General features: G+C 44.4%; 1 protein-coding gene across 5 annotated transcripts in view; it reads right to left on the bottom strand.

Moving 5' to 3' along the window:
* LOC114875311 (RNA-binding protein Musashi homolog 2) overlaps positions 1 to 24491 on the bottom strand; it is an 86535-nt gene that overhangs the window by 50774 nt on the left and 11270 nt on the right. For 3 of the 5 annotated variants that reach the window (XM_029185456.2, XM_029185455.2, XM_029185449.2), the window contains exon 2: positions 15449 to 15514. The gene's annotated coding sequence lies outside the window, so the exon portion shown is untranslated. Of the gene's footprint in view, positions 1 to 10024; positions 10129 to 11358; positions 11594 to 15448; positions 15515 to 24491 lie in introns of those variants that run through there. The other 2 variants (XM_029185451.2, XM_029185452.2) reach the window with 2 other exon arrangements.

Below are 24491 nucleotides of genomic sequence, written 5' to 3' on the forward strand. Positions count from 1 at the left end.
CGGCCAGTTTCTACGGAGAATTTCATCGCGGTCGTCGGCAACGTCTTCGCGAAGGATTAATCCTTGATTGGCGAACGCGGCAGAGAGCGTAAATTACCGTTCCCGCCTACCGACTCCCTCTGACCCAGTTACTCTGGAATTATTCCAGTCGGAAGCCGGTTCGTTTCAACGAAATCTTTACAATGTCCTCGGTGCTCGTTATTTTCGCGCGTACAATTAAAAGAAAAGAGGGTGGGGAGGAAGGAGGGCGAAGGGAAGCGCGACTCGCGTGGAAAACCGGTATCGATCGTCGATCGCGTTGATCAAACGAGGCGAGTGTGTGTCGAGGGTTGCAGGGGATGGCGCTAATTAGCGGGTAGATCGGGGAACGCTGGGAACGCGAGAAACGGGCCAGACTGGTTTGGTCGGAGAAAGCGACAGCCACCGAAATCCGTTGTCATCGATCGCCGGCATTGTCCGCCGCCATTGTTTGTCGGCTCGCGCGTCACTGATAAGGGCTGCGATTCCGGATTTCGAATTCGCCACTCGCGATCCACGTTTCGCGGGCACATTATCTTTGGAGGACGGTCGGTGAAACGGTGAAAGATTCTTTGTTCTCCCTCGCGGTTCATCGATCGCTTTCAAACGCGACCGTTCGAATTCCGGAATTAATTGGGGAACATCGAGCGTTCGTGGATCGCGAGCAATGAACTATCCGTTCGTCGTAATCTCCTCCAGCGTCGATAATTTCGATATTTTATTAGAGGTAAGCGACATCGGAACTTATCAAAATCGTACGAGTCCAACAGCCAAAATCGGCCAAATTTATATAAAAGTGGCACAGGATCATTCTAACGGCCCCCAATCGCTACTTACTGAAAGTTAATGTATCGCAACATCTTGATAATTCCATTCTTATTATAGACATACTGGCGTAGAGAAACTGGCAGCTGTCCAAATGATGCATCTGTGATCGGCCCAGTTCGAAATAGATGCCTGCGAGGTGAAAATAGCTAAATTAAAGTGTTCGAACTTAGAAATTTCTTGATTCCCAGCTCCTCATAAAAAACTCTGTAAAAATTTCATAGAAATTGAACTGAACTTTATCGTCGACTAAATGCCATCAATTTTAAAAACGGAGGATCGAATAGGAAAAATTGTGAGATCTTAATTGTATAGCCGCGATTTGTTCCATTGGGCCCGGCAAGCGTGCCATTGCTGCCTCTTCAAACAAATCACCACCAAACTCACCAACGACCAACAACCACCGCCACCCCTTCGAGCAAACATCCCCGCAGTCTACTGGATCGAGAACGAGTCGAAAGTCTCGGCAGGAAACAGGAAACGACCCCTACGATTTCCCATGGCGAGAGTCGAGCCACTTTGCTTTAATTTCTGGCTTGTTACGAACGAACAGTGTTTTGCCAGCCAAGTATCGCCTACCCACTCGAGGTAAACAATGTTTGTTGGTAATTTTTAATCACGCAATTGTTCAATTCTTCCATGGACACAGAAAATGGTAACAATGCTAAGGGATCGATCGACGTTCGTATAGTTTGATTTTATCCTCGCTAGCAAAAGTGAGAGATCTAGAAAGCGTATAAATAGAAGGTCAGTTCGAATTGAAACTTCGAAGGAAGTAGTCGACGATTTTTCAAAGTCTTCGCGAGAAGCTTACTCCGCTGTTATCAAACTTTGTAGGAAACTCTGTTAAATTTGTACCAAATCAATTGATTTTCATTTCGATACGAATAAGAAAATGTCTGGGAACGTAAAATTTAGCGGAAAAATTCTCGATTGTCTGGCTGAAAGGATCGAAGGAAAGAATATTACGGCGATTTGCAGTAATTCAACCGGTATTTCCAGCGCTAGTTCAGCAGCCTTTCACCGACGGTTTATTTTTGCAACGGTTCGATTATTTTTCAAGCATAGTGCGTTTAGAGAGACCGGTTACTGGATACGTCGTTCAAGGCATAATACGTCTCTCTTTACGAACCGCGTACGTTTCTCGATCAGCCATTTGTTGACTGAAATTTTCTATCGATCCCTACAACCGACCGTTCTGCGACCGAACGGACAATAGAAAATTTCAATAAAAAAAGCATCGACGACGTTCGCCCGGATCTACCATTCGGTATGGAACAGGGATGTTCCACCGAAATTCAGTGGCCAGTTTTCCCTTAGAAATTCACTGTAATTAATTATCGCCGATCGATGGCTCAATTTCCAAAGGACGTTTCATTAAGTAACGTGATTAATAACGTGTCATAATACCGTAGTACGTACAACCTGGAATATTTACATAATCGAGTTTGCACCGATTCTGATAAATATTCATCGCGTTTGTGGTTTGCGGTATTTGTCTACAAAGTCACCGGTGCGCACCCCTGTATCGAGAGCAGATGTTCCTCTCTCTTTTCCGCGGCTATCGAAAACACCTTGCAATATTTACCGCTTATCGAACGGCTTGATTTACCTCCTATTTAGAGTTTCAAGTAACAAAGTAACGGAGAGCGAAGTCTTACAAAATAGGGTAGTAACTCGAGGATCGTCGGATCGCTGGACGTAAAACGGAAAGAGGAAAATGGAAAAAGAGCAGAGAATGCGAACGGAGCAGCTTGCGAGAAACACTCGAGAAAAAATCTTTTGCCATGGAAATTCGCGCTGTCCGTTGCACCGGTCTGTCGTTCCTTTATTTCTTTTTTTCTTCTCATCGTCAAATAGGGTTGCACGGGCGCCAGGACGACTGTCTCTCCCCCTCGACCCTCTTCTTTTGGTAACCATCCAAGCCAACTTCCGGCCCCTTGGCCGAACCTCAAGTTGCGTTAAGTTCCGTCCACATCGAGGCGAAAACTTGCAGGAATCGTTTGAACGTTCATTCGTGAGACGTTTGGCAAGAAGAAATAGAACTTTTACGAGGCGATAAAAATGCGATGGCAAATTGATTTGGAAAACATTAACGGATAGTTGGTTTAACGCGATTCACGCGAACAAGTTTCGTCGTTGGACGTCGGTGACGGTGAGTTTAATCGCGCCAATTAATTCGAGGGTAATCCAATTAGGAAATCTAAGAATTAATAAAGTCCGTGGCTGATTTCCATTCCGTTTCATTTCGTTCTACGCTTTCTTCTCCGTTATCCTACGAACCGGTTCTTCGTTATCGCTCGAGTTTCTCACCTTTTGCTCGAAAGTCTGCCCGAAGAGCTTTCGCCGTTTCCTCTCCCATCGAAATGAATTTTTATTACACCTTGCCTTGCATTTCCGCGTTTTATTGCCCGCTCGCTTTCATTTTTTCCTTGCGACCGAGCAAAGAGAACGTCTCCGTTCTCTCTCGAGGGAGAGGATCGGTGTTTCTTTAAGCTTTTACGATTATTGTTTTCGCGGCCTCGTAATATACTGATTAATAGAAGAAAGAGAAGCTAGCCTTCTCTATTTTGCCCTGAATCCGTTTCTACGGGCAAGAATTTCAGAAAACTTCGAAGGGAGAGAATTTTACGAGTTAGTTGTCGATGACCAAGCGTTTTTACTTCGGAAAGAGAGTTTCGGAATCCAACGAGAAGCAAACATGACCGCAAGGAAAAGAAGTTTGAATTATCGGTCCAGCGAAACATCGAAGTCGGATTTCTGTGGCGGCGAGTGTGGAAAAAGGTCAAAAGCGATGCAGAAAAGGCGGAAAGGATGCCGCGATCGCATTTGCGCGTTGGAATCTCGCGAGTACTCGTCTTTCGGTTCGCGTGGTCCACTCGAAATCTGGGTTACATCGTCGAGTGGCCTGTTTTTCTTTCGCCCCTTTGTGGGAAATCAATTTTGTTGTGCGGGAAACGCAAGTTTCTCATCCTTAAAGCATCGCTCGTTCCCCGCGAAAGGAACCTACGCGCTTCATCGAATATTCATCAACGAATCGGATCGCCGAGAGTATTCTAATTCACGAACAATCTGGTTTAACCTGATGTCTCGTGGCCAGAAAAGCCTGGCGCGTTTCCAGCGATGTTTCGAAGGGATTACAAATATTTTCCACAAGAATCTCGCCCCTTTACAAGGGAAAACGGTTAAAAATACATCGCCCGATGGAAAAACACGGCGTCGAATTAGTCTTGTTAATCTTTCGGCAAAATCGAACGAATAAACCACCGTTCACTTGCTCGCGAGAATACGATGAACGACTAAATATAGAAACTAGTTTCGTTCATTCCGGGGAATCGAAGTTTCACTCGCGCGCTTTGTACAATCTTCTTATCGAACTGAAACGTTCGCTCCAATTTACTTTCCATGGAAATCAGACTTTAGCGAAGAGGTTTCACATGGAAAATTTATCGGAAATTTAAAAAACGATTGTATTATCCTAATGTTTCTCTGTTACAAATAAGCAGGCTATAAATCTAAGGAGCAAAGTGATCGATGCCGGAAAAGCGCGATACGTCGTGGACGTTATTGCGGTCATTACAATGAATCGAGAGGGCATAGTGGGCCGAGAAGGACTGTAAACGGCAAAGCCGTCGACTCGCGAATACCGTCCACTTTCTCTATCCGTCTCTAGACTAGGAAGTCGTAAATCCCCTTTACCGTTTACATCACCGTATCTGGTTCGAAGCGATGCAACCGCGTGCGCTCGAATGTTTTATGCAACGCAACGCGCGAATGACACAAACACGCGTACGCTGTCGAGCACGTTTCGCTGCTTCGACAACGAATATCCCTCGCCTGGAAATATGACTTAAAAAGTAGACCGTCTAGGTGCAGGTAAAAAAAACAAAAAACTCGTTAAACGTTAACGCGTTAAAGCGTTAATGCATGGAGAATCTAGCGTAGGAGTCGAACGAGAATCGTGGTACGAATGCAAGTAGAGTCGTTGTTCGAGAAAATTGAACGAGACGAGCACGTGGGCGAACCAGAATGGGCTTGGTTTCCCCTCGATCGTGGCTCGATTACCCTTCGCCTAACACCGGCCATTTGTACGTATCCGAGACACCGGTGTCTCTCGATCCTACTCCTTTAGACCCAACCCAAGTCCGCTGAGAAACGATTAACTTGGATACCTTGATGAATTTCCCCGAGTGTCCTACTCGCCTTTTAGATTACTCTCTATGTATCGATGTTTTCTCAATTTTCTCTTTCCTCCTCGCTACCTCGACTCTGATTTTCAAATAACGAAAAGTAACGCACTTGAAATTCTGAAACTCGGTTCATTTGGAGAGACAATGTTCTGTACTGGAGATCTTTAACCGCGGTAAACCCGAACGATTAAAGCGCACGATCGTCACGGGATGTCGGATAAACGGCAGAGGGAGGGAACAACGTCTTGGATAACTTTTGTCCGATGTATTATCCGTTCGAGCTCGCCAATAATTGACATGGCGTTTATGTCGAGGCTAAGAAGGTTATCGGCGATTCCGTCGGATCGAACCTTGACGTCGGACTTTTATGGACGACGATGCGGCTATTTCGACGTTCAATATCCCCGCCTTCGGTACCGCCAATTCTTTACGACGTCCATTTATCCTCTTCTGCCAGCCGATAATTACTCGGGACACCGTGCTTCTCGACGAAACGGTGTCTTACTTTCGCGAATTTCTTGAGCAAGAAAAAAAAGATTAGAGCCTCGTTAAACGTTCGATCGTTTAACCAATTAAACGTTCCAACAGCGACGGCGGATCGATGGGTTTCCAGGTAGACGCGTTGAAATCCCAACGATCCAGCGGTACGTCGTCGAATAACACTCTCGAGGCGAGCCCATTAATTACATATTCAAGTCTAATCACGAGAAGTCACGAGAGGGGCGCAACAGTCACGGTTCACCGGTCATCGATCGCGAATCGATCACCTGAATCCCTCGAGGTTCCGATGCGTCGATCGTTGACGATGCGTCCTGGGAATAATTAGTCGAGGACATTGATTGTTCGCTCTCCAAATTGTATAACGAAATTGAAATAAGAAATCTTAAACTATCTGGTCAGGTTTAGCTGAACGAAACGTATCGCACAGTTGTGTAGGTGAAATAAGCACGAGCTTTAACCTCTTGACCCCGACATCCGAGCAGCGTTGGAATGCTTTCGTGTGTCACTTAATTTCCTGCACGTCGAGACTTTGAATTGTGTCAACGAGTCCTTCCTTCCTTCCTTTTTTCCAAATAAAAGAGAAAAGGAATTTTGTTTCCGAGTAAATTCTGTCCAGAGCTTTTGAAAAATATCGCGATTGCAGGATATCGGTAAATCCCGATCGATTTATTCCTTTAGAAATTTCGCAATTGCTACTGCGATACGTTCTCGGTTTATCGACGTTGTTCGAAAGCCAAGTAAAAAGGAGCAAAGTTTTTAGGAAGCACCGTGTGGGCGCCCGACGGTAATTCATCGAGCGACTCGTCTTTCTAAAGAATACGAGGAAGAAAATGTCGCAAGGTCGTAGACGCTTTGCTTTCGGCCAAATTAGATCCAGCAATTTGAATCTTGGCCAAATATTTAATCCCATGGTACTATCGCTGCGCCATGGGAAAGAGCATCGGGGAAATCGATTACTCGTTGAACGATGACGATAATGATAATTGGCGTTGCTCGCATCGAATCAATTTAATTACAACTATAGAACGTACGATTCGTTATTAATCGAGTAAGATAAATGAAAATTAAAAATAGAATCCGAAGAAATCAAGATGTAATTACTTTCCTTTTTTTCCGCGTTGACGAGACCGCAAACGAGCACGCAGGAATTTCGCAGATACCTTTCTTTCTAGCTTTTCCCCGTTTTTTTTTTTTTTTCTCGTCGAGATTGGAGGATGCGCGCGGCGCGGTGGCGGAGAAATCCCCGATGAAAATCTTTTAATGTACCTTGTGTAGTCGCGGACCGCTCAGTGGAGCAATACACGCTGCAGACTTTTTCATTCTTCGCCAACAAAGAGATCGCGTTGCATGCGCCGTGTGCCATTCGCTGTCTTCAAGGGGATGCAACCGAGGCTGTGCTCGAGGACGCGGAAAAGGGTGGAAGATCGAAAATAGTGGAAGCATGCAGACTGTGAAAAAAAAAGAACGGGGAACGATTCCGCGTCGAGATGAAAACACGAAGGAAGGGATACGAACCGACCGCGATGGTGAAAACAATTTCTTACTTGTTATTTTCGCGCGATTGTTTAAAAACGGACGAATAGAAGGTTCGTTTCCTCAAAGTCGTTGCGGAAAGGAAAGATCATCGTTGCCGTGGACGTGGCGTTTGTCAAACATTCGGCGATTCTGTCGCAATTTCGGCGGCTGCAATTACAGAGCACGTTGATCTCCGCATCGCTGAGCCAGCGAAATGAGAATGAGAAGCTCCGGGACTACTGTGAGCTTACTACCGGGGAACGTGTCGTACTTTTATCACACCCGGCACGAAATTATGTTCCTTTTTCTGTTTCCTCGCGCGTGCTGGAATCCTGGCGAATTCTCCTCGGAGATATAAAAGTTCATCCGAGGCGGCCGGAGGAAGCGTGAAAAGGGCTTTCGTTGTAAAACAGAGTGAAAAGCGAGGAAAGTTGACTTGTCGCGTCGCGAGTCGCACAATTACAAATTATTTTGTAAAGCAGCCTCGGTTACAAACCCCGATTACGCATGGGTAACGCGAATCTGCGGTTGAGTTTCATTAATACCCTCCGCTTTCAAAACGAAACAACATTTATTTTAAAGCCGTTCGTTTATCGATCGATCGAAAGATTAAAGGAAAGCAAAGGAAATGTAAATAACAAAAGGGAAGCAGAGAGAAGAGGAATAAACGCGTGTCGCAGCAAACAGCCGATGACCTACTATTGACGCTTTGTACGCCTGTTTCAGCTACGTTCCAGCACAATGGAAAAGGTAGCAAGTCAAAACGAACGTAGAAGAAGAGACAGAGGAAGGAAAGAGGGGAAAGACGAGGCGGAGGACGTGGAAGGAGAAATAAAAAGGGAGAGACGGTAGATTCTTCCTTGTACGACGAAAAAACTGTGTCGCCCATTGTCGACCGGTACCCATCGCGGAACAATCGGGATAATGAGAAAGCTACGCAGCCGAAAAGTCTTTCTCTTTCCCTTCCTCCCTTTGCCGCTGACAGTCAGAGTCCTTCGTATCCCTAGTTTTCTAACCACCCGCGACGTAGGCGGGGGTAGCTATCCTTTCTTTAATCTTGGATATCTACGATCTGGAAAACGCTCTAATTTTAGCTAGTCGATGACGATATTGCTTTCTATACGATAAACAAGCATTTCCTACAGCGGTAGGAAACGTTTGTATTTCTAATAAAGTGTTTGGGAGGTGAAACGAGAAACGCATAAGAAGCGCAACGAGGGAACCGTCTTAGTAGACAAGCGAAACCTTGACGGCTCAAAGTATGCGCTAGATGAAAACATTAAAAGGAAAGAATGCCGTGCTAAAAATATGCAAAGCGGTATGATTCTCGCGTTAAAGATTACATAAACGTAGAAGACTAAAGAAAGATAGTGGACGCGTCCGACGCAGAGCAGAGGAAAGTCTCTAAGTTCCAAGTTTAGCAACGGATGACGCGAGTCCGTTTAAACCTGGTATGCCCGTTTCTATATAACCGGGTGATGCTCATTTTAGGAAAACCGCGCACCTCGAGCTTTTCCTTCTCGATCCCCGGCCGATAGAAGCAAAGAAACTGCGCGATTAAAAGTGGAAACTTTGAGCGTCGAAGCCTCCCTTTTCCATTAGCTATGCTGGTAAAAAATTAAACCGACCGACTACTTTGCGCACCGCTAAATTATCCTTGCTTTTCATCGAATGTCAAAGAATATTCGCGGTGAATCGATGTGACTCGTCTTGGCTAAGTTTAAAAACAAGGCTGAAAAGCATGGATGGAAATGATTTGTCAAATTGAAAATTAGTTGATCTTGGCCCGTTCCTAATTGAAACAAAGAGTCACATCTTGGAGAAATTCGGCAAAGGTTCCACGGGAAGTGTAACGAGCCGTGTTCGCTCGCAACGAGGAATCTGTCAGCGTTTATGGCAGCATTCGGTCGTTAATCAACGCGAGTCTTGGCAAGAGAATCCCGCCAAGAACAGCGCGACCATTAAGTTTCGTGTTCTGCCACCTTCGCCTGAGGACAATAAAACCGTCGGATTGGCGCGGTAAGTTGGTTCGCGCTTGATTGAATCATTGCGAGCTGCCTGGATGTTTAAAGTGATGCCGGAAATAAACGGTCCAAGCGATTGAATAAATCCTACCTTCTGGAACGCCATTTTATTCGTCCCGCGAAGCCCTTTTTACGATCTCGCGAATGTAATTAATAAACGTTCCGCTAGGTCAGCAGCAACGCGATATCGAACGATCTCTCGACTTTCGAAAAAGAAAAACGACGAACGAAGCGCTAGACGACGTTCGCGAAGATCGAGGAGAACAAGGAGGTGAACCGAGGCCAAAGTTGGCGAATAGTTACAAATTTAGCCAACATCTGGACCAGTCTGTTCCCTCTAGTTCGGTGAACGAACCACCGATTGGTTTCTAAATAGCCTAAGCTTTCCTAGACGGTACTCGAAACTATACAAAACGCGAAGTAGTAAATTGAACGGTTGAATAAACACAAAAATGATTTCTTCATCTTCGCTGTGCCAGTCTAGCTGTACCAGAATTCAACGCATGATTTGAGTGACACAATTTGGCTGTAAAATTGGTAGACACCCTGTAGAGTATTAAAACAGTAACAACGTGATCCAATGTTTACGTAATAGAGCAAAGGTAGAAGCAGAGCGAAGCGAAGCCATACGCGCGTGCAACACTATTTCATTGTGGCAAATTGCTTTAGCTGGTTGAACCGCTGCGCGGCTTAGGTCCGTCCTCGTAAATTCTAATTGGATCATAACGCGACGAGGAAAACACAATAACCGAGCACGCTTTTCAAACTTCTCGCACCGTTCTAACGTTTACTCTTCGAAACCTGCCTCCATTAATTACCGCGAATAAACGCGAGGGATAAACGGGAAACGATAACGAATGGATCCATTCGGCAAATAAAACATGATAAAAGGCGGAAGAATCGAAAGAAAAAATAAAATGAAAAGGAGTTTATAAATCTGAATAAACTTACGCCACAGCAGGATGTTAAGACCGCGGGACGTCTACGATGTTTGACGATTCAAGTTCAAGGTTTCATCGTGATCCTGGACTACATCGCCGGAAACCCACGCGTTCCTGAGAAATTTGCACGCAAATTTTCTCCGATTACACATTTTCATTCCCTCCTTTTTCCTGTTTGCTAACAACGCGGAAGAACGAACGAAACGTTTGGCATTGCGACGCCGGTGACCCCGATTCGTTCGGTAAAACTATTATCCGATAGCGTGTTCGACGTTTCTCGATGCCCTTTCCACGCTTTTCGAATCTCGACGAATACCGGTGCAATCGATAATTGCAAATTACCCGGCCGGATTACCGGCTACTGGCTGGAAAAGGAGGAAAACAAAACCTCCAACTTTTCGTCCAGCTCGGAGATAAAATTCGCCCATTGTTCAGGAAATTCTGTCTCGCGTTTTTTCTCCTCTCCCTCCGTCAGCCTTTCATTTTGCCGGGAACGAGAGGCAGGAAAAACGTAGAATGGAGTACGAACAGATAAACGGTACGCGGAAACAACGAGAAATTGAAGACCAACGATACCACCGGGCGAGAATCTGTGCAACGGAGCCGACACGCGTGCCACGGATAACGTTGTTAACGATAACCGCGTTTCTCATGAGCTCAACGAATTTTCACCAGTATTGTTCGTTTCCGTAAACAATGTAATGAAAGCTATCGATCGACCCGGGACCGGGATAGAACGGCAACGATTTACTCGACCGAATTTCAGGGAAACCTTGCAAATAACTCTCCATGCAATTATCTCTACAACCGTGTAACTTTACGATTAATCGTAAAATTACAAATTACGTTTTTGCTTACGCAGGAAAGCTGTCGGAGAACAGAGAGGCGTCTCGTATCGGTTTTTTCCCGGCTGGAAAAAAAGTTTCCTCGACCGAGTTGCGTCGGTTCATCGATCGGCAACTCGCTCGAACGATTCGCGATTTCCGATATCCGAGGGACTAATTTGCGGGGATTTGGGTCGCCTGATACACGCGTGACGATTGATTCCCCGCTTCTGATCGGTCGAACGACAGCCCGGCGTCGTTATCGCCACTTGGCCGCAATGTTTCCGCGTGTTTAGGTCTCCGTCTGTCGCCGAAATTATTGATTCTGGCACACAAACTCGCGAAAACGATGGTCTTCGAATTCCTTCACCGGCTGAAGGACGAAATCGTTTAGGGATCCATCGGCAGCTCCGTCATGTTTTGCTTTCTCTTCAAAGACGCCAAAAACTTTCTTTTCACCAAGGATCCCTATGAAACTCGATTTCGTCCTTCACGGTCTGTCTTCTCGAGCAATAATCACCTCATGTCAGCGTGCGTTCAACAAGTCACTGTCGTTCGGCACTCGCGGTCCGCGGGATTATAAAGAAATCGGTATAAAAGAAGCGACAGGTGGAAAAACCGTGACGAGGGATGGGTGTCGTTCCGTTCGCGTCCAAGGGGGTTGTCACGCGAGCACCGATGGAGAACTCGTGTGGACCGGCGAGGGTAAGCGCGAACCAACACACGCGACAACGTACGCTTAGCGACTGAGTTTGATATCCTCGAGGAGGGTAGGCCGCGGAGGAGGAGAGTGCTGGTAGCCCCCACTCGGTGCCGTGCCGGTCAGGAACGACACCGACGCTCCGATAGAGAGAGGGTGTTCTTCTCTTCGTTGTCTATAAACCGGAGGAGCGAACGAATGCGCGTGCGTGCCAAACGAAAGCGTGTGCACGCTTTTGCCCGCAAAGTGGCAACCGGTGGCACCGGCCCGTCGCCCGCGCCGGCCCGCACTCCTGCACCCTGTCATCCGACTCCATCCGCGCGAACCACTTGCACACGCGACACCGCATCCTCGAGGACGATGCACCGGAGCCACCCTCTTTTCTACTTTACCCCCTCGATCGACCAGCTCCTCTCTACGGTTATAAACATCGATTACGCGTTCTACGAGACGCAGGGAAAAAATATTCCATCCGATCGATCGTTGAAACTTGGATAAATCTCGATATACATATCGACTTTACGGAAGAAGCCACTTGCAGCAGACGAAAGTTTGCTATGCTAACGCGACTCAGCTTGTATTCGGATTAAACTCGGCATCTCTGTACTTACAACGAGCGAACGTGTTAACGATGCAGCAGGCTGCGCGTTCAACGAAATTGAATGCGGCTTTAATCAATGTAGCGTACATGAAACAAACCTGCTGCACATAGCTCACGCTGCTAAATCGTTGTTTAAATTAACGCATCACGGAAGAAAACGCGCGATCCCTTTGTCGCGATAAATATAGAGGAAAGCTGTATAAATATCCGTAGGTGGAATTAATTGAAATATCGACAAGTTGCGAGGAAGAAAGCCGCGACGCGAGCCAAACAAATTAATCGTTGTAACCCAGCCGGGAGCGCTCGATAAACAAGAAACACGATGTAGTACAGCACTTTATGCTCTCGAGAGACGGGGAGAGGGAAAATTTAAGGTAACGTTAACCCAGAAATTTAAGGCGACCGCATTGGCGTCTCGCTAACCATTCCTCGTGTCGGTGTGTGTATTTATGGAAAGGATGCACCGTCACGTTAATCGAACCATAACGCGAGTCGATATACACCAGAGCCAGTCTTTACTTGGCGAATAATGCTCGAGTTGTGGTTAATGTTTCCAGGCGTGGCTAAAAGCAGCTCGGGGCTATATTTTTACATCGTCTAGCGATTGACGCACGGAGCCAAGCGAATCTAATTATCGAAATTAATATAGATGGTTAATATGTACGAACTAATTTCAGTCGTCAACGACGACGGCAACGAGCAATAGGTTCGCGTACGGACCGAAAAACAAGTCAATAAACGGAGCAAACGTGTTGGCGTTAATCGACGCGAGATAGGCTTGTTAACGCGTGCAATTTAACTTATTTAATATAACGTAACAGTGAGATATTGCATTCCAGCGCGCGCTGCTTCAACGTGGGTGGAACATTCCGTTGGTATTGATTCGTTATAGTTCCAGAATATCTCACGGAGAAACAAGGAGACCCATGAGGAAAACTTAGCAGCTTACGAATACGTTTTGCAAAATCATCGCGGTTGGCCCGAATCATCTTAAAAGGGCTAGCGTGCGAAAGCAGGCAAGAGAAAAGAAAAATAAAGGAAACATTCGTATGAATTAATTAATCAAGTTGCTAATTCATGGATCCTACCCTTTAATCTTGCTAGAAACGATGCGAGTGCAATTGCAAATATTTATTCGACATCGGTGTACTAATCGGTCTACTTATTGACATTCGATAATCGATCAATAAACCACTATATGCTAAGAGGAATCTGGCATGCAATAAACGTTGGACGTTAAAAGATATTTCGTGTGGCTGCGAATCAAACGATACACGTTGCCTAAACACCCTTTGCTGTTTCTGTTTATCAAGATTGCATCGGTTGATAATGAAAATCTAAAGGCGCGATTAATAAATCATCGGCGCGGTAGGAAAGTTCGCGTGTTAGTTAATCGATAACGCGATAGGGGCACGGTGGCGCTCGTTTGGACCGGCTATCAAAAATTCTTCGATTCGCAAACCAGTCGAAAGTCATTTGTCACACCGCTTCGAATCAAATTCCCCGGCTGAAAATTCCGGCCAATTTTTCCACCCGTTCCTGTAATCTAATTTCACTGCACGATTTATGGGAATTTTCGGTCACCGAGAACGCGTATTTTCTAACCGAAGAAGTCTATTAAAAACGCAGATGAAGCGTAGCTGCCGTGTTTTCCAAGGAATCGTACGAAAGCTTCGATTTCGCGTGTGAAATAAAAGGGGAGCCAGGTTTGAGAACGAACGCGTTACGCCTCGTTGTCAGCACGTAGGTGCTAATGACACTGGTAACGGATCGCAAGCCAAGATTTTGCGCGACAAAATTCTGAACGAGCTCTTAATAAATGATCATTCTGTTGGCGAACGAACGAGGAATTCGCGTGTTCCGTCGCGAACTTCAGAAATCGTTGGATGTTTCGCTATTTTCATCGTCGTCGGATCGTAGCGTATCTTTATCTGTGAGAAATGATTAGCTCGGCTGGGTGGAACGTCGACAGGGAGGAGCAAGAAATCCGATGAGCTTTCGAGTTAGCGATTCTCGCGCAAAAACGTCTAGCAGCAGCGGGGAAAAAGGAGAAAAAGCAGGCTGGCTCGCTAATGGCCAGACAACGACCGCGCTCAGACACGAAATCGAGTCAAGGAGATATTCGTTCGAAGATCATACAATTACGATCGCAGTACAGAGAGTCTTTTCAGTGCTAGTCTAGCCTGGACCTTGACGATAATCTTGCAAAACTAAGAATCACTTAGCGACTAAAGTTCTTAACAGCGTCTCAGAATTTTCATAGATCGATGGATATTGCTCGTGGAATTTTCATACGAACGAACGATCGGGTTCAAATGCAACGGTGCAATTCGTTCGAGGCAATATTTTTCTTCCGTTCAACACCGGCGAATCGACGCGACGTTACCCGCGTGGATTTACGATTTCCCAGTTAACCGCGATTAAGTTTTTATCGGTGATACATTTTCGCGATGGCGAGCAACCAGGACATCTCGCTTATCGCGCTTCCACTCAATAACGTCGCTTTCGCTCCCGACAAAACGTTTCTCTTCTATTTCCCTGCGCGCTAAAAGGTTTATCTGCCTGTTCGATGACTAAACGCACTTATAAATCGAAAAACCACCCCATGGAACATCAAGCGGCTGAACGTACCCAGGGGACTCCCATGAACGATTTTGTAGCAATTTTCCCTTGGCTTGGAAAAATCTTAGAAAACGGCTTACACTTATTTACATAACGCGATTTCCAAGACGAGCGAGTCCTGTTTTTCTAAACAACGTTTCAACGGTGTTTCGCATTGTACGTCGCTAACGTGTAGCTTGTCTGTAGCAAGTTGCAACAGGTGCACTCAATTCGCGACCTTTTATGACCTGGCTGTTGCTGCAGGTATACATAGAGGATACACGGTGTAAAAGGACCGAAAACTGCGACGGAAGATCTTATGAAAAGCGTATGCCCGGTTTTTTCCTCGCGGTTGATGCGCGTGTCTACAGCATCCTCTCCTCTGTCTCTTCTTTTCAAAGTATTTTTTTTTTTTTTTTTTTTTTTGGTTGGAGGAGGGAGTGGGTGGCTGTGTATTCTCTAAGCGAAGTGGAAAATTACTCCGGTTCCTCGGTTTATTTACAGTTGCGCGTTTTGTTACGATTCGCCTTTCATTTAATTTCTAACCGCCACGATTTTCCGGCGAAATTTTCGGAAAAAATTATTCTCTCGGATTTAGCCGGGAAACGTAAACACGGCAAATGCTATGCTACTTTCCACGGTACTCCTAATTTTTGGTTAGAAGTTAAAAGCGAAACGTGGGGTTGAAAGTTTTTTGTAAAAACTTACCAGGGAATATTACATCGGCGACCAGGAGGAAAACAAAAACAGTCACGTGAAACGCTTCTGGCTTATCTGAAATAGAAGAAAATTGTTGTAATTTTCATAAAATTTTCAACTTCGCACGCTAAGTATAATTTTCCCGGAATAGATAATCGAAAAAGCGAAGAATTCGAGGGTGTTCTCGTTCGCGGTCGGCTGATCGAATTCATCGGTGAAACGAGGGTGGCCAGAATACCGCATAGATCACGCATATTCTTACGTTCGCACGCGTTCCGGCAATTCCGTGATTCGCCGTGGTTGCACGATGCTTCGAGCATTGTTGCCTGCTAATTTACGGGCCGATTAATTAGCGCCACGGAGCTCAGATATTCCTGGATCCCCGAAACTCGTCGCTCGATTCGCCCTTTACCCTCGGCTTTCCCTCCCCAAAAGGATTCCTTTCACTTCGAGCCTGTATTGTGTTCGCGGATATATTTTTAGTTAACGATAAATTCAATCGTCGGAAATAATTGTGTTCGACGAATGTCGTTTAAAAGTTTAATTTAGTTCCTATATTAAAAGTTGAATGGTAGTCGTAGATTCATAAGGAAGCATGCGTGTTTCAATTGAAAACAGAGGACCATTTAATCCACCCTTTTAGCAAACTCCCACTTCATCAGTGTGTAAAGTACGTCTACCAAACGCTTTCTCTCCCAGAAGCTTTCAGAGTTTCGACAAAACCGGCTTGCAAGGGTTTAACGCGCACTCTTTCTTTTTTCTTTCTTTTTTTTTACAAAAGGGCAAGAACGGTGATATTTCCTTGGCGGGGGAAAAAAGAGCGGCGCTTGTACGTCAGTGAAGGCTCGCGAACGTTATGGATGACAGTGTCAGCGACAGAGGGTCGACACGGCAGACAGGACAACGCGGTGTCAGTGTCGGGGGGTGCAGAGTGCAGGAGACAACGAATAATTCATCCCTTTCTGCTGTCCCCCGGCAGAAATGCGTCGCACATGTCGTCGCTGCACACTGAATATTACTGCTCGCGAAACATGCTCTTCCAACCGTGTGGTCATTCTTTCACGCAATATAAACACCAGTCTTTTTTTTTCGAAAATGAAAAGAAACGCGTCTCTTCCTCCCTCGAGCTATCTCAATTTGCCTGATCACTTTCGATGCTTTTCTTGATAAAAAAAGAAAAAAATTCAACGATATTCGGGAGGTAGCCGATTTTATCACGCTCGTTTTTCATCCAATGCGCAGATTAATTTCTGACATTCCCGTCACAACTGGTCTTTTGACAAAAGTCCGAGCAAATAGGCGGAAGATAACGATAACGTCCGCGCCAATAACGACGGTCAGCTATGATTATTAATCATGTGCAGGTTGCGCGTGCGAGTGTCAGCGGCTACGTGGGGAAGCCTGACTAATCGTTCCGCCATTACGGATTAATATACCCACGATGGTCGAAGCTCGTTTTGTTCCTATGTTTCTGCAATTTACGTCCACCACGCACATTGTTTTGTCTGCTAACAAAGTCTTTGGCCTGGAAACTATGCCCATCAAACTGGATTGTCGACACCTTTTGTATTTTTCTCTTTCATACAGATCAACGGAAAAGCTGATACCATCAACCTTATCCTTTTTTCCTTCGACAGGTTTGCACTCACTTGTGAGAGAAAATACGCCACGAAAGCTTGCAGTTATTTTCTTTCAATTTTCGTACGTAAAATGTTTTACACGAAACGTTTCAATTAATATCAAGAGGATAGCATTACTCAGCCTCGATGGCCACGATAGCTCATCTTGGCTCCCCATGGTGCAAGTTTCACTTGCTAGGCTGTTTCCGGTAATGTGAAAACAGGATGAGCAGATCCTCCGGGCAGGATATTTTGCGGGAAGATACGAAATCCTCCAGTAAACCAACGAAATCCTACCGGCTGCTGGCTTTATCTGAACGCGGTCTCGCGCTAATGCAGCAATAAACATGCATCTATCTGGAGCAGGACGAAAACACCGAGGAGAACCATGTGCATCATTGGATAAAAAGAAACCGGGAGAACGAAAGTTTGTTCACTTGGAAAAATCCTATTGAAAATTTTCTTGAAACGTTTTCGAAAGAATAAAAGAACGATCGGATTTATCGTAAATTTTCATACGTTAAGTGTTAACCGATGAAATTTCGGTGAAATATTGTACCAGCAGCAAAGTCCGCTTTATTGTATAAAGAATCCTCAGGCAGAAAGCTACGAAATAGTTTACAATGGGGCAAAGCGGTGTTTGCGTCATCATAAAAAGAGCTTACGTTGAGTGAAGTGGTTGGCAGGTGGTCTTTGAAGTACTGTTCACCACCAGTTCACAGCGAGGATAGTGGTATCAAAAAGAACAAAGCGACGTCGAGTTGTTGCCCCTTTGTAAAATAATTGCAACTTTCCAATGATCAAAATCGTGGAGAAAAAATTGCGTAAACTTGCATGAAAAATAATAATCAAAGAAACGAATCGATCTTTCCAACCATATCCTTCTTTCGCAAACGTAACGCGAGCTCTTGTAAACAATACTTAGCCGCATTTGGGTCAGTGAATAATGGATACCCGGTTAGTTCATTAGAAGCCGGTCTATTTCAATATTAATAACGAAAATAAATTTACCCAGCGGTATTTTTCTTCCGTTTCATAGCACGCGTACGTGCAGCACAATACAAGAACGAACTTAATTACTCCTCGCTCCCATTTCGATTTTTTGAATAGCCAGCTGCTCAACAAAGAAGAGGAAAGACACAACGTCGCTACGAAAAAATAGGTTGCGTTGCGAAGGGCTCGTTTCATTTTTTTTATTTTTTTTTTTTCAAATAGCTCGTAGCGTTGGAATTTTTAGAATCTAAATTCGCGGAGTAATCTATCGTACCTTTTGGGTTTTTGTTTTTTTTTTTTAAATAAAATGCCGAATTGATGAAAAATGTAAATGGTGTAATAATATAACTCATCTTTCGATACAGATAATCTTGAGATTCGAAGCAGCATCTCGATGAAAAGGGTTTTCAGCGATTTTTGGAACAAAAGGGATAAGCGAAGAGCGGTTGATTACGACCAACGATTAAATTTTTCATTATCGAAGAAATTCTGCAACGTCAGACATAAGTAATAACCGGCAGACCGCGTGAAGCTTTTTGTATTTTATCGATCTACTCTCAATAGGAACGTAATATCGACAAAATCAAACATCGCGTATTATTCCGTGTCTGAATCCACATATTTTGAAAAAAATATGTTATTGATACGTCGGGATGAAAATTGTTTTTGAATATAAAAGAATTTACTCCATCTCTTTCGCGTCGATGAAACTGTCGCGGTTTATATTTATTCGTCGTCTGCTCTTTGTTTTCAACTCAAACAACTTTACGGGCAAAGCACCGTGTCGTTTCAATCTTAGAATGAGGCAAGAAACACGAGAAAAACCAAGATCTCGGTAATGCACACAGACCACACCTTTATCTTAAAAAATTGTCTCCTTTAGACATCTTTAATCTCGTAATGCAACCCCTCATTCCCAATCTTACATTTCTCTTTAAAAAAGAAAGATCATTCTTAAAAGCTGAAGTAAAGACGGTAAGAGACTTGGAATTTTCAAACCGTCTTGATTTTCATGAAAACTAATACTTTTAGCTCATGCGAGACCGCGGGTTTAGGATCCAAGTACCGTGCGTCGCCGACCTTTCGGACAAATTTTTGGTATCTATAAAAGTACAGGGTTCTAAGTTCCAGCTTCGCTAGCAAAATCGAATCGCAAGAGACAAGAATCGAATTGTCTTGAGCGATTTCCTTTGTACAGAAGAGAACGAGTGTCAAGGGAAAGATGGCGTTGCTTCAATTATGGCGGAATGATACAATTGGATTATCACGCTCGATTTCGTCGTTTCTGTATTAAGCGACAAGTCTCTGGCGAGTCAGTGCTGCGCCCGACAGGCGTGTAATTCGCCTACCACGAAAAATCATCCTCGTGGAAAAAAGTCGTGCTTCCCTCAGCGTGAAAAAACGAAGAAATACGGGGAGCGTAGGCTCCCGGTTTATCGAACTGGTAAAAAGAAACTTCACCATCGGTTTCTCGAGTTTACCAGTTAAAAACAGCGACGGGAATGATAACGCGATACGAAAACATAATTTTTATTCTAATATCGAAAAGAAGTTACGTTGACCGAAACGTCTGAAAATTAATCTAGCGAAAAGTTCCAGGAACTCGCGAATGGTTCGCTTGCGGAAGTTGATATAAGTCGTGAAGTACGGTCCATTTCGTTGAAACGAACACCTGCGGCTCTCACACGACCGTAGTTAAACGTAGTTTTCCAAAAAATAAGTTTCACCTCTATTCTACTAGCAGGGAACGTTCAATATTTAAACAGATTAATTGAAACCCTTTGATGAAACTTCGCAAACACCTCTTCCCGATTGATTTCTAATCGTCTAGAATTGGAATTAATTATTTGTAGCGAAGAATCGACGAAAACTGAGAAAAATTCACACAAGTCGTCCATGTTTTTACTCGTGCTAGTATCGTTTCGCTACGAAATACCCGCTGACCCGTATTTCTATTCGCGAAGTCAACGGCAGACCGGCGATCTTTTCCTCGATACTAGAGCTTCTTGGCAATGCTTTTCTTCTTCGCCTCATAAGCCGTTCGATAATGTCCAAAAAAAAGAAAAAGGGAGAAAAAATCACAACTGTTCGAGACGGCCGGTCGCATGGCTGATTAACTCGATACCCGAACGTATCGAGTCTGATCACGTGAAAATCGTTGCCGAACTACAGAAGGCAGCCAGTTTTTCGTGTCACTAAACCCTAAGAAAACGTTTATCGACGGATTTGTTGGCCCGGTATTGGGAAAATTCGAAAATGAAAGCTTTCGCGATCCTTTCAAACTCACCGTCTGACTCTAGCTTGACTCTTACCACTAAGTAGAAAAATCCACAATTACGCGGTCAACTTTCTTAGTCTTCGAACATCAATTTCAAAACTTTTCCTGTGTTTTTCTTTTCTGAAGCTTGATACCTCGAAAAATGCAAGGAGGTCGATGAAACTCTTTTATCAATTTCAACGTAAAACGTTAAAAACGAGGCAAGGCTAGAGAACGTAACGTTGGTTCTGAATTATTCAGTTCCTTTTTTCCTCGGGTTTTTTTTTTTGTTGTTTTAATATGGTTCGTTATCGTGCACGCGAACGATGTAATTGAATTAAAAAAGAATGCCACCGATTATTCAACGTGAGAAAAAAAAGCATGGAAGTCTTTTTAAGCGCGTATCGATTTCGCTCGCACGGTTTAATTAAGAACGTGCGCACGGTTCGTACGCGGGCTGAAGAGGGAACGCGTTTTAAACTCGTTCGAACAGTTTGATGCATTTTCGGACAGATTTTTCGATGCGAAGCTTTTATCAAATTCAATGGAAAATGATTTTCCTGGGAAATATGCGAACGTGTCGTTAGACTCGAGAAATTCCTTTCGAATTCTCATCTATTTCATTAAATACAAAACGAACTTACGAATTTTCTAAGATTTTAACGTACCGCGTAAAGTATTAAATGCACTGCAGTAAATTAACGAAAGCTATGCATGTAACAATTTCCCAAACTGAATATTTGCTGATCGTGTCGGTAGCGCATGTATCATTGTTTCAAAATAATCGATACACGAATTGAAGCCGGTATATCAATACAATTATCGCGCGAAACAATCGCTAACGCGTCGCGTGCAAAATCAGAGCCAATCTGTCGAGCATAATGTTGATTAGCGAAGTATTTACACAACCTTTGCATTGCAATTCAAACGACACGAACATTAACATGTTATCGATTCGCGTAAACCGATGATCCGTTACACAACTAACAACGCAATCGTAATTTTAACAAAAAGTACCATATTGTTTTTTTTTTTAATCATGATTCCTGCTTTATCTCTGTAATTTTTATAAAACATATTACGTAAGATCAATAGGTAATTATCGAGGTAATTTACAATCGTAGCGATGGTTCTATGCAAGAGTTAGTTGAATTGATAAGAAAAGAAAGCATAGATGCGGTTCGAAGCTGTCGCTAGCGAGCAATCGTGGCACACAACGTTGACTACACTCCACTTCCCCATAGATATTACATGAGCACATATCTACTTGCAGTTATCTCTGCCAGTGAATGTCATCCGACAGGAAGGTAATCCATAATCAGGCAATGCCTATATCCACTTGGCTACCTAATACCTAATAGATCCCGCAGCAAGTAGATAGCCTGTGAATTACCGGCAGAATGAGTATGCAGAGACGTGTGGATGTCAGTCGGTGTTTCGTCGGGGAAAACTAGGTGAATCGAATAGAACTAGCCGGCAATCTAGTCGAGCTACTCTCATGGAAATTCTGATCCACAAGCTCCGGTGAATAATGTTTTGATCGCAAATCGAGCAGCTTATTAAATATTTGAAATTTAATTGCAAGAATTAAAAATGAAAGTAACGGTAACAGTGTTTTCAAGTTTAACAGGGAGACGATATCGTTTCCGAGGTTCTCGGGTAAAAAGCTCGATTCTCGTTACTCGGAGATTGAACCACGAAAGCAGAGATCGTGCCTAATCTTCGAGTAAGGTTCACAAGCCGAGAAACTACCCCCGGACGAAGCTCACGAAGTGCAAACAAGCACCGCTGCACCGGAAGTATTACTCGCAGACAATGAGGAAAACGGAGAAGAAGGAAAATCGAGAAGCATGCCGAGACTATATCCCGTATTGAAAAGCTTCCTAAAATCAGTCGTAAAAATCGTCTACGAAGCCGAAATTTATGCACGAATGTACTTTTACGAGACCCACAGTTTATAGACGATCCAACAAGCAACGTGTTAAAAGAATTCTCATAAAAGTGATACTTGGCAACGTCTCGGTTTAATGTCTCTTATCGTTACACGTTATAAAATCTCCTACTGGATATAAAGGAATTTGCAGTTTATTAAAGTTCGATCGTCTTAACGGAAAATTTCTCGATAGTACCGTCTGAGAACAGAATAACGAACCTATTCAAGTTCAGAGCACCTTCTGTCAGCTTATTCCATCCTCTGAAAATTCCGCGCGCAAAATATCTGTCTGAACCTCGTGAAAAAGTCTTCCAAGCCGTCGTAATGAAATCCTTCCATGTCCGCCGACGTATAATGAGCGTTCCGCCCTTTCGCGAAGAAAAGAAGAAGAAAAGGGAGGATGACGGCGAGGGTTAGATTCAACTTGGACGAGAGATAAAGAGGACGGTTTTATCTTCGCGCGTGATTAAGCCACGCGGTAGTATATCATCGATTATATTCTCGTTAGCCTAAGTGGCGATCCTTCCTCCCTTTTCCTAGCTCTCGCTTTTCCCTGAGCTTGTTCACGCGGAAAGATAACCGGCCGCGTTTTCTTTGCGCCGAAACAGCCGTCGCATTATATCCCGATTTACGGCGCGTCGTCGTTTCAGCTCCGTTGATAAATAATCGAGTGAAACCGGCGGATACAACGAGGGATTAATTCGGTAACTGCAGTCATTTGGAAAGTCGTCGGAACATCACGCCAAAGAATCAAGTGTCCCCTTTCCGAGATATGTTTAATTAATACTCGACGTTTAAAACATTTCCCGCGACACGTTCAGTCACGGTATAAAGGAAGTTGTCCCCGATTCAGGGGTTTCCCTCTGTGAAAATTTCAACCCTGAAAAGACAGCGCACGAAGTTGAATGCAAAAGCGAACGTACGTTTCGTGCGGGCTGTATGACCCGGAGCTTGATTAACTGTACGACGTAGAAGAGCGCAGCAACGAGATCGTGTCCCCTTGAATTTTATGGAAACACGGCGTTCATTAAACTTTCCGACGACCAAGATTCCGCGTGAGCGAAGTTGCTCGGTTAAGTCGTCGAGGTTTAATTGAAAGACCGGCGTTTCTTTCGCTCGGACGATTCGCGCCAGCCCGGGCAAGAATGGAAAGTTTGATAAATCGGACATTGCGGATATTCCAAGATTTCGCTGGTCGTGTATCGAGGGAAATTGAAAGAAATTGAGGCCGACGCTAAACCGACGACAAAGAGCGAACGAGTTTGAGGGATCGGAAAGTCTGCAGTCAGCTTAAGGAATGGCTGACAAAGTCAGCAAACAGGGGTGACTGCCAAAGGAATTATGCACGAGCCAGATACGTAGGACAAGTGTCTGCGTCCATTGTGCAGAATTGTTTGATCGAATGGTAGTTTACACATACTGGCGCATTTGGTACGGGCCCTTCCTCTCCGCTGCACCCTTTATCTCCTACTCTTTCTCTTTCTCTCCTCCTACCGGAACCAGCCCTTTCCTACTCTGTCCTATGCAAAGGTTTGCCTAGCGCATCGCCTAGTGCTTGCACTCGCCAACTCGAGAGCTTACCAAAGTGCTCGATGATTAGGAACGTTCGATCGTTACGTTCATGTCGCTGAAAGCAGAAGCCAACAATGTGAGCTGCTCTCGACAACAACGAAGCCGTAAAATTTGTTCGGCTTTGTTACCGGACGAAAGAAACCGACGCGAGCTGATAATCGTAATAAAAATCTACTCTCAACCTCTTTTCCCTATTTTTTTTCCCCCTCTGTCACATTGTGTTAGCTTTTCTAGATAACTACCAGTGCTCCGATTTTAGAAAAAGATTGATTAAAATAAAAATCACTGCTTGGCAAGAATCGCAACAAGTGAATAGAAGCTGAGAGTAATTCCTGCACGTATCGTTTCTTGGTCGACCACCAATCGGTTGATTTCATTATCCGCAGCTTCTCGCGACAATCTGTCCTCCGTGAGGATTTCATTCTTCCGAGCCGCGATAGAAAACGCGGAGGACGAGGGTGCGGAAGAACCCTTCGGGATCCTCGAGTACTTTAGACCCCCTAAAATGCGGTTGCCACTCAAAGGAACTAGGGCTCAGCATTTCTGCCACTATCGCGTTATTTTCACGGGAACTCGAGGACCCTTCAGCGTTAAGGATGAAAGAACGTGTGCGTCAGCTCACTGCTGAATTCACTGCGTCGTGATTCCACCTATGTTTTCTAATCTTATCATTTGACA

The sequence above is a fragment of the Osmia bicornis genome, chromosome 8, assembly GCF_907164935.1.
Source record: "Osmia bicornis bicornis chromosome 8, iOsmBic2.1, whole genome shotgun sequence".
Lineage (NCBI taxonomy): Eukaryota > Metazoa > Arthropoda > Insecta > Hymenoptera > Megachilidae > Osmia > Osmia bicornis.